Below are 10,204 nucleotides of genomic sequence, written 5' to 3'. Positions count from 1 at the left end.
GATTTAAAAGAAAAATGATTTACATGTGCATGTGTTGGGGATCGAGGAAGAGTTTAGAGGGGGGTGAATGAACTCTTATCCAATTTCTTCTTTTCTTTCTTGAATAAAGAAAGTGCTAGAATCCTGTTAGAGATAGTAGCTGATCTTGTCGAGAATACTTCCAACAGATTACAATATTAAGTGCGGAAACAATCCGATGGAGTGAATGAACATAGTAATATCAGTAGACAGCAATTGTTTATGGAAGTTCGAAGATAAAGTCTTCTACGTCTCCTCCTCTTCTGTTTCCAGAAGGTATCACTAAAAGACTTTGGATTTTACAGTACAACTCTTGTGCACACCCACTTCAGCAGGACTTACCCTTTGCCTACTGAAACTTTTAGTTACTCAACACAGTGAAAATACGATACAACAAAGTTCTGAAAAGACTCTTTTCAGATTACAAACTCTTCTTGATAAAATATGAGTACTGTGAATAATTATGAAGAGCGTAAGAAACAGTATCACAAAATGATCTCAATAGATCAGATATCTGTTATGAAGCGCGTGTGCTACTTTTCTTTATGTTGAACTCGAAGATATCAAAGATTCGTGGTTTTCTTGTTTTGTGAAATACAATTGATTCTTGAGAAGGATTCAACGCATTCTTCTATATGGGTTTGTTCCATATATATAGGTAACTGAGTTCAACGTCTATAATCATAAAATGTGTTCTGACTTCTGATAGAATCAGCTTTAGTACCGAAATAGGTTCCTGCAGAAAAGCTATAAAACAATCAGTCCTATTTTATACTAAAATCGATAAAGCGAATTAAATGACTTCGTACAGTAATTAATGCTACAATTAATACTAGTACTAGGTAACCTTTAGCTTTAACATTTAAGATTAGTTCCGTTAAAAAACATCTTCTTCTGTTTTTGATATTATATCCGTTCTACTGCTTCTGTTTTTGACACAGTGCTTTTCATATTGTCTACTGTTCTTAACGAATGCTGCTGGTTTTTATTTTCATCGCCACAATTAATTTAGGTTTACCAATTTCCCCCTTTGTGGTGATGCCAAAACCTGAACAATATAAAAACATAAAAGCATTATAAAACAGATAACAATCAGAAGATAATATTAGTGAAATTAAAGAACAAAGATTGTCAATCATCAGTTCCAATATACTGATCTCTTCTAGCTGATGATTCCGTATGGTCTCCTGTTCTTATTTGTTCTGCTTCTGTTTGATTTCTTCCTCTTCTTTGTTCTACTTCCGCCTTTTTGGGCATCAGTGGCAATAATACGAGCAATGAAATCATCCATTCGTCCAGACAAGTTTTGAATGCCATTAGTCAAGATCTCCAGACATGGAACCTGAGTAGAAATTCGATTATTAAGAATGGTGAGAGATTGAGATTGAGAATCAATCTTGGCATCCATTAATTCCATGGTGGTGGAAACTGAGCGAATAAGGTCATCATGCTTGGTGAGTCGGTCAAGAATGTCAGATTGAGCGAGCGTGAGTTGAATAGAACTTCTGGATATAGCTTGTCGAAAAACAATGGTTTCAGCATACATTTTATGCATAGATTCCGTCGTTTTATATGTTTCCTTGGACATACGGTCTCGGAAAAACTGAGCACCACTAATTTCTACGGAATTTTCAATAGATAACCGCTTGACTATATCAGAAAGATTCTGGAGCTCCTTTTGTAGAGTAGCAATATGAAATTCTAAATTAAATGGTTCCGATTCTGGTGATGGAGTTCGTGCAAGCAAGCGTTGCCTTATCTCGGCAAGTCTGGTATCAGTGTCAGTTGGTAAAGGCATTGGCGACAAACAATGCAGTAGAGTCTTGAAATTTTGTAGGAGGAATAGCATTTGTTGGATCAGTAGAGTGGCCAGGTTCAGCAGAGCTTGCGTCTGGAACAGTAGTAACAAGTGGTTCTGCAGTAGATCTTAGGAACAATCTCTTCAACATGAGCAATAAATGCAGGAACCATATTCTCTTCAGATGGAACAACTTCAGTAGTTCCAAATGTTTGTTCCGCAGACAGGTTCAGATTGCTGTTTCAAAAGAGCTTCCATTTGTGCTTGATGTTCAGCAGAAAAGTTCTCTAGATTTGGCAATAAAGAGGATGGGACAGCATCTGAGTCTGGTATGGGTTGGTCTGCTGTTGGAGAAGATAATTGATCTAAAGCAGTATTTAGATCGCTTTCTGGAGCAGTAGAGAGCGTAGAGGCGATTGATTCAATGACTTCTTCCACCAAAGCTAGTTCACGCACAGATAGGAGAGATGAGGATTGAATAGGCTTCTTTGGTGATGCAGGAGTACTGAGAGCAGGAGCTTTTGGTGAAGCTGGAGTCTGTTCCTCAACTGTCTGAATCTGAGTAAAGTCTGGAACAAAGCCTACATGATATTGAATGGGCTCTTCAAAGGCTTGTTCTTGAGCAAGAAGTTGCTCGCTCATATGTCTCAATCTTGCAGTCAGAACATGAATAACATGTTTATCTTGAGCAGTAGTAGGAATTGTAGGATCAAAATTTGATTCGAGAGTTTTCAGAACAGATTCTAACTTCTGAGATTTTAGCTGTTCAAAGATGTAGCCTCGTCTACGCATGGCTTCAATCACATTTTCAGTTTTGGCAAACTTAAAAACTTTCCTTTCAGTGTTCATCATTTTCGCATAAGAACCTTTCTTCTTGAAGTATGAGAAAGAATGAAAACTCGAACTTTGTGCCATTCATCAAAGAAATTTATGTCGTCACTAGCAGAACTTTCTATTTCTGCTAAGTGAAGATCAACACCAGTTGTCACAAATGTCTTGGGTCCAAGAGATTGTGGTTCTTCAGTCAGTTTTTCTTTCCCTTTAGCAGATGATGAGACAGGCAATACGGGTCGAAAACCAGAAGACCACGTAGTTGATTTTCGAATAACAATTCCAGACACAGGTCTGAAAGTTGAAGCAATAGATGTTGTTCGAACAGAGATAGCAGTTGGTAGTGAAATAGGAGCAGTGGGTCGTGTAGAAGAAACAACTTCTGGAAACACTTTCCTTATCGGAACACTATCTAATTCAGAGATTGATGCTGTCTTCTTGATCCGAAGAACTAGTTGGAGCTTTCTTTTTGCTGGGAGTAGGGGGCAGAGATGGTTGAATGGGAGCAGCAGACTCCTCGGACACTGTCTTGTCAGAATCAGTAGAGATAACCACTCTCTTTCTTTTAATCTTCATATGAAATCCTTGATCCTTAGAAGTAGTGTCTCCAATCTCCCTTTTTAAAGCAACAAATTCAGCCACAGTTGGCTTAGGCCTTAAAGCGAATACATTGTCAGCGTCAATCATTGTCACAGAAGCAGCATCCTGTTCACTTGTAAAGGCAAAACCAGCATCTTTTAGCATTGTGCTGATCTGAACAGCAAATCCAGAGCTTTTTCTTGTAACCATATCTTCATCATTCGAAACAAGAAACGACTCCAATCCATTTTAATTTCTGAAGTGATGGCAACCATCACTTGGACTTTCTCCTTTGTCAGTTTATCAAACGTGCCAGCTTTGACCAATAGTGCCTTAGCGACAATGTCAGCAAGCACTTGATATTCTATTTTCAGAAGTTTTTTGAAACAAGATAGAGATACTTCTTCTCCAGAAGCTGAGAAAGTGCAGAGAGCAGCTGACATCTCCTGTTTAGAAATATCAGAAAGTTCAGAGGTACCTGAGTAAGGAAGAAGGTCGATCCCAAGAGTGCGGCGTCAATGGAGATAGATGCATCTCCCTGAGAATATACAATTTTCCCTTCTTCCACAGTTGCCTTAGCATAAAATTCCAGAAGAGCAGTTTTATATATTACAGTAGGCGCTTCCAAGAATTTTCGGAGTCCTGATTTTTCTAGGGCTTGGAACATTTTGACAAGATTCTCATATTTGATATTGAGAACTGAAGTAAAGTTGACTTGATAGGCATTAAGAGTATATGCTCCGGCCATTTATGTAGAAATTAATCAGATATATTTTGCAATAGAGAAGAAATATTTAAGATAAAGCAGTAGCTGAGTAGCAAAAGTTTTGAAGCAGTAACGGTGAAAAGTAAGAAACTGATATATTAAAAGAATGTACAGCCGTCAATGTAAACACAAGGACACGTGTCAATATGTTTACAGTTGAGTATTTTGAAATGATAGACAGATCATGTCAGACTGACCAATGATTTTAAAAATTTGAATCTCAGTGAAAATAGCGGGCTGTCCAAGCGGTTACTTTTGAAATAATCAGAAGAGAAGTTGTCGTTTTATGATAACGTCTACTGGAAGTTTTTAAAGTACTGAAATAATTGAGCACTTTGATAAAACTAGTAGACTTGTTGTTTTATCAAAAGGACATACATTCTATCTGTTTTCGGAAAAAGATACGAAAATCTTAGTTTGACTAAGATACTGTTCCCCCTCGATAAATGCAACCAATAAATGCAGAGATGTGATATCTGAGGACAAGAGGGATGAATCTTGGTATTCCTGTAACCAAATTGCCGTCTCTTCAGCTTTCTGAGACTCTATATAAGTGCCTGCAAGTTCACAAACTAATTCATTTAAGATTTCTTTTATCAAACCAATACACATAATAGGTGAAAGTGATCTCTCGAAGTCTTCTACAGAGTCAGAATCAGCAGAGGAATTCCAAAGACAACTTTCAGTCTCTCGTAAGCAGATGTTTGAAGACATCTTTTTCAAATATGTTAGTGCTGACAAGACCCAAGCTTGCCAGAGTCTTATAAGACCCAAGCTTGCTGGAATCTTTTCGAAGAATACCATCCTTTTCCTGCTGAAGTACTTTGTAACAAGAAAAGTACTTCAAGCTGCTGATAACAACAAATGTAGTAGATAAACTCAATGTAAAGCTTATGGTTAAAGAATATTTTGACATCTTTTGTTTATCTACTGCTTTCATTGAATAATAAAAATAATTCAGAAGGGAATTTGTCGTCTTATGATAGCTTCTACTGGAAGAAAGAAAAGAATGCCTTGTTTTATCGAAAAGACAAATCACTTTCTGCATCTGACATAAAATCAAGTATAATCAGAATAAAGTTCCCCCTAAATTAATGCAATTATTAAATGATAATTCTTGGTAATTGAACCGTCGATAGCTTGACACAGAACGCTTCACATTTCCTACTGCAGTCATGATTACCTCGATCTTTGGTACCTGGTTTGTCATCTATAAATACAGGCATAGAGGTTAGTCGTATAGTCACTTTTAAACAGAAAGAATATGGCAAGAGAGAATAGTCCTGATTTGGCCAAGGAGTTCATGAAGGAAGTGATAGCTGCAAGGAAGGAGGCAATTGAAGACAAGGTGCTGGAAAAGGCACTTGCTACCTGGACTAAGGTCCAGGAGCTTCAGTCCGCCTTTGAAGGTGGGCTGGTGTCTTCTTCCAAGGAGCTGTTAGCAATGGAGAAGTATTATCGACGTCTTCATAGTGCTGATAACGCAGACGTCTTCTCTGAAGATGGCGTCTACCTCCTCATGCTCTTAAAGGAGCAGAGGACTCTGAAAAAGATTGCTTTTTCAGAGGAGTTTCTGCGTACCTCTACCAGAGAGCTGTCCACTTGGTTGGCAATCTGGAAAGCATACGTTAAAAAAGAAATAAAGAATGTACGCTCCCGCTTCTATCATTAATGAAATTCTTATATTCTGTTTACTGATTGTCTCTTTCGCTTAGCTTTTATTGTCTGCAAACTAAAACTGAACAATCACAAAAGAGGAATAAATCACAATACATCAATGGAATGAAGATAACAAAACAATTAATTTAAGTCTATCAATCCAAGTGTATTTCGAAAATAAGAAAACTTATTCTCAGGCAAAGGTTTCGTAAAGATATCTATTGTTTGTTGATCAGTAGGGACATATTCCAGACGAATGTCCTTCTTCTGCACGTGATCTCTGATGAAATGATGTCTGATATCTATGTGCTTCGTTCTGGAATGAAGTACTGGATTTTGTGTGATTGCAATGGCACTGGTATTGTCACAGAAGATGGGTGATTCGGAGGCCTGAATTTCGTAGTCTTTTAATTGTTGTTGCATCCATAGTATTTGAGAACAGCAGCTTCCAGCAGCCAGATATTCTGCTTTTGCAGTAGATGTGGCTATAGAAGTCTGCTTTTTACTAAACCATGAGATCAGCCTATCACCAAGGAATTGACAGAAACCATTTGTGCTTTTCCTGTCTAATTTGCAACCTGCATAATCATCATCTGAATATCCAATAAGATTGAACAATGAATCATTAAGATACCACAAGCCGACATTTTGAGTTCCTTTCAAGTACTTCAAAATACGTTTAGCAGCAATATAATGAGATTGTTTAGGGTTAGATTGAAATCTTGCACTAATACAAACAGCAAACATAATATCTGGTCTACTGGCAGTAAGATATAACAATGAGTCAATGAGACCACGATACTGAGTTACCTCTACTAGAATTCCACTTTCATCTTTATCAAGCTTGGTAGATAAGCTCATTGGAGTTGAAGCAGCACAACATGCTTCCATACCAAACTTTTTCAGAAGCTCTTTAGTATACTTGGCTTGATTTATGAAAATTCCAGTATCAAGTTGTTTGATCTGTAATCCTAGGAAGAATGTTAATTCTCCCATCATGCTCATTTCGAATCGATCATGCATCAACTTAGCAAACTTTGCACATAGTTTGGGGTTAGTTGACCCAAAAATAATATCATCAACGTAAATCTGTACTAATAAGATATGTTTATTCTTGACTAGAGTGAACAGAGTTTTGTCTACTGTCCCAATTGTAAAATCATGATTGACAAGAAATTGTGATAGAGTATCATACCACGCTCTAGGTGCCTGTTTTAGATCATACATGGCTTTGTGTAATTTGAATACATGATGAGGTGAGAAATGATCAATAAAACCTGGAGGTTGTTCGATGTAGACCTCTTCTTGTAGTAGACCATTTAGAAAAGCACTCTTTACATCCATTTGATAGACTTTGAAATTTTTGAAAGCAGCAAAGGCCAAAAATATTCTGATAGCTTCGAGCCTTGCTACTGGTGCGTAGGTTTCATCATAGTCTATTCCTTCTTCTTGTCTAAAACCCTGAGCCACCAGTCTTGCTTTATTTCTGATCATTGTGCCTTCTTCATTTAGTTTGTTTCTGAATACCCACCGGGTTCCAATGACAGCTTGGTGAGATGGTCTAGGTACTAGAAACCAAACTTCATTTTTCTTTTGAATTGGTTCAGCTCTTCTTGCATAGCTTCAATCCAACTAGGATCCAGAAGGGCTTCTTCAATTTTCTTTGGTTCATCCTGAGAAATGAAAGCAGCATGCATATATTCATTAATCATTTGCCTTCTGATTCTCAAAGGCACTGCTGGATTTCCAATAACCAAAGAGGGAGGATGAGATTTTCTCCAAATAAAAGGGTTTAAAGGGATTTCTTCCTGATTTGATATATTTGGATTGATCTCTTCTGAACCAGTAGCAGGTTCTAGATTATCAGCTGCTGGTACTGGTATGTCTAATATTTGTACTTCTGGTTCTGCTAATGGAATGTCTGGTTCTGGATTTTGAACATCTTTTATACTAGCTTCTGCATCATCTTCACTATCCAGTTACAAGTGAATTTTGTCTAACCCGTTACTCAAATTTGACATATTAGATATTTCAGGAGCACTGCTGTCCTCGTCAAAGACAACATGAACTGATTCTTCAATAGTAAGAGTTCTATTATTGAAGATTCTGAAAGCTTTGCTCATAGCAGAGTAACCAAGGAATAGTCCAACATCTGATTTTGAATCAAATGCAGTTAAATAATTTTTGCCATTATTGAGCACAAAGCATTTGCAGCCAAAAACATGAAAATAAGATATATTAGGCTTACTCCCTTTCCATATCTCATAAGGAGTCTGATTATTCCTTTTGTTGATCATTGTTCTGTTTTGCGTATAACATGCAGTGTTGATTGCTTCTGCCCAGAAGCGCTGAGAAATATCCGCATCTGCTAGCATTGTTCTAGCAGCTTCTTTAAGAGTTCAATTTCTCCTCTCAGCTACTCCGTTTTGTTGAGGCGTTCTAACAGCTGAATATTCATGATGAATCCCCTGTTCATCTAAGTACAACTCAAGAATTCTGTTAGTGAACTCAGTACCCCGATCACTTCTGATTTTAATGATAGAAAAGGATTTTTCATTTTGAATCTTTTTCAGAAGCTTGATCAGGAGGCTACTGGTTTGATCTTTTCCAGCAAGAAATATTACCCAAGTAAATCTAGAAAAATCATCAATAACAACAAGGGTATATTTCATTCCCCCTAATCTCATGATAGGGATTGGACCAAATAAGTCCATATGCAGCAATTCCAAACATCTTGAGGTTGATTTGCTACCTTTGTTCTTGAAGCTGGATCTTATCTGTTTCCCAAGTTGACAAGCAGAACAAACATGATTCTTAACAAAATTAATGTCAGGCAAACCATCGACTATATTATGCTTTTTGAGATTGTTGATAGATTTGAAATTCAGATGATTCAACCTCTTGTGCCAGAGCCAATGTTTATCACTAAGAGAGGCAACTAAACAAGTAGGAGTATTAACATGATCTAAGTTCCAAGAAACTCTGTAGGTGTTGCCCTCTCTCTTTTCAGTTAATACAGTAGACTCAGCAGAATCTTTAACTATGCATGTGTGCTTCTGAAAAACTACAGAATAACCATTATCACATAGTCGACTAATGCTGATTAAATTATAACAGAGATTCTCAACCAGTAGTACGTCATTGATAGTTATGTTACCATTAATAATCTTACTCTTACCCACTGTTTTACCTTTTAAGTTGTCCCCAAAAGTTATCTTTGGTCCAGTACAACTTATTACTTCTGAAAGTAGATTTTTTTGTCCAGTCATGTGTTTGGAACATCCACTGTCCAGATACCATGTGGAGCTGCTTACTTTAGCTTTCTTTACTTGTTCCTGCAAACACAAATTTTAGTATCTGGTACCCAATCTACTTTGGTCCAACCTTATTAGTCCCTTAGGAACCCATATTTGTACAATTTTTGGTGATTTTGTACTTCGGGTATCCATAGAGGTGTGTGCAGCAGATGGTCTATTATTTCTATGCATCTTAGAATGTTGTTCTTCCCTTCTGTTCCTGTTGTCTAGCCTGTATCTCTTCTGAACAGGTCTAGAATTATAGTACTGGTAGTTTTTAACCTTCATAGGGGGTTGTCTTCCTGAGTTGAATCCTCTACTGGATCCAGAACTTTGGTCAACTCTTCCCTTAGGTACAATATAACCAAGACCATAATTCTTTCTTCTGTTCATCTGATTTACATTTCTTTCAACTTGAACAGTCGGTACTTCCGGTTCATATGCCACAGTGGATTTAAAAAATCAAATGTATTTTGTTTTGCTGGTATCCAGTTCTGGCTGAGTACTGATTTCAGAAGTGCTTTCATCATTGCTGAATCCGAGACCACTTCTATCTCCGGATTGCTTCTGCAATTCTTGCATCTTTTCCAATGAAATGGACGACTTATTCCAAGCATTTACCAGAACAGACAGCTTTTGATTTTTAGATTTCATTGTCTGGTAATCTGCTTTTACTCTCTCATTCTCGGTTTTCAACTTACTCATCTCCACTTTCAAATCATCGCTGCTATTCTCTTGCAAGCAAGTGAATTTACTGACTTGATTTCTTAAGTTTAGATTTTTAATCTTAACTTCCTCGAATCATTGAGAAAGTCTTGAGTACTCCCCTACCATGTCATGTAATGCTTTGATTAAATCAGTTCGTGGAAATTTGTCAGAGTCGAAGTCGAATACCTCTTCAGATGTTGAGTTTGATTCAACATCTGCCATAAGACATTTAATCTCTTCTGCATCACTTTCACTAGAATGACTTTCTGAGTCAGATGACTCAGAGCTGGAATCCGTCCATTTAGATTTGCTTTCTTCAGCAATCATCGCTTTGCGGTATTTTCTGAACTTTTTGTCATTCCTTTTGTACTCTTTCTTCTTCTGGTCATCTTTCTTGGGCTTTAGACAGTCAACAATAAAGTGGCCAATCTTTCCACAGTTGAAGCACGCCATATCACCAGATGGTGAATCTTTCTTGAAGTTGCGATTAGGGTTTTGGTAGGCTCGGTGATTCTTTCTCATGAATCTAGAGAACTTTTTCACAAATAA

The sequence above is a fragment of the Primulina tabacum genome, chromosome 2 (assembly GCF_025594145.1).
Source record: "Primulina tabacum isolate GXHZ01 chromosome 2, ASM2559414v2, whole genome shotgun sequence".
NCBI lineage: Eukaryota > Viridiplantae > Streptophyta > Magnoliopsida > Lamiales > Gesneriaceae > Primulina > Primulina tabacum.
The sequence above is the reverse complement of the archived record's forward strand: the minus strand, read 5'-3'. Positions refer to the sequence as shown.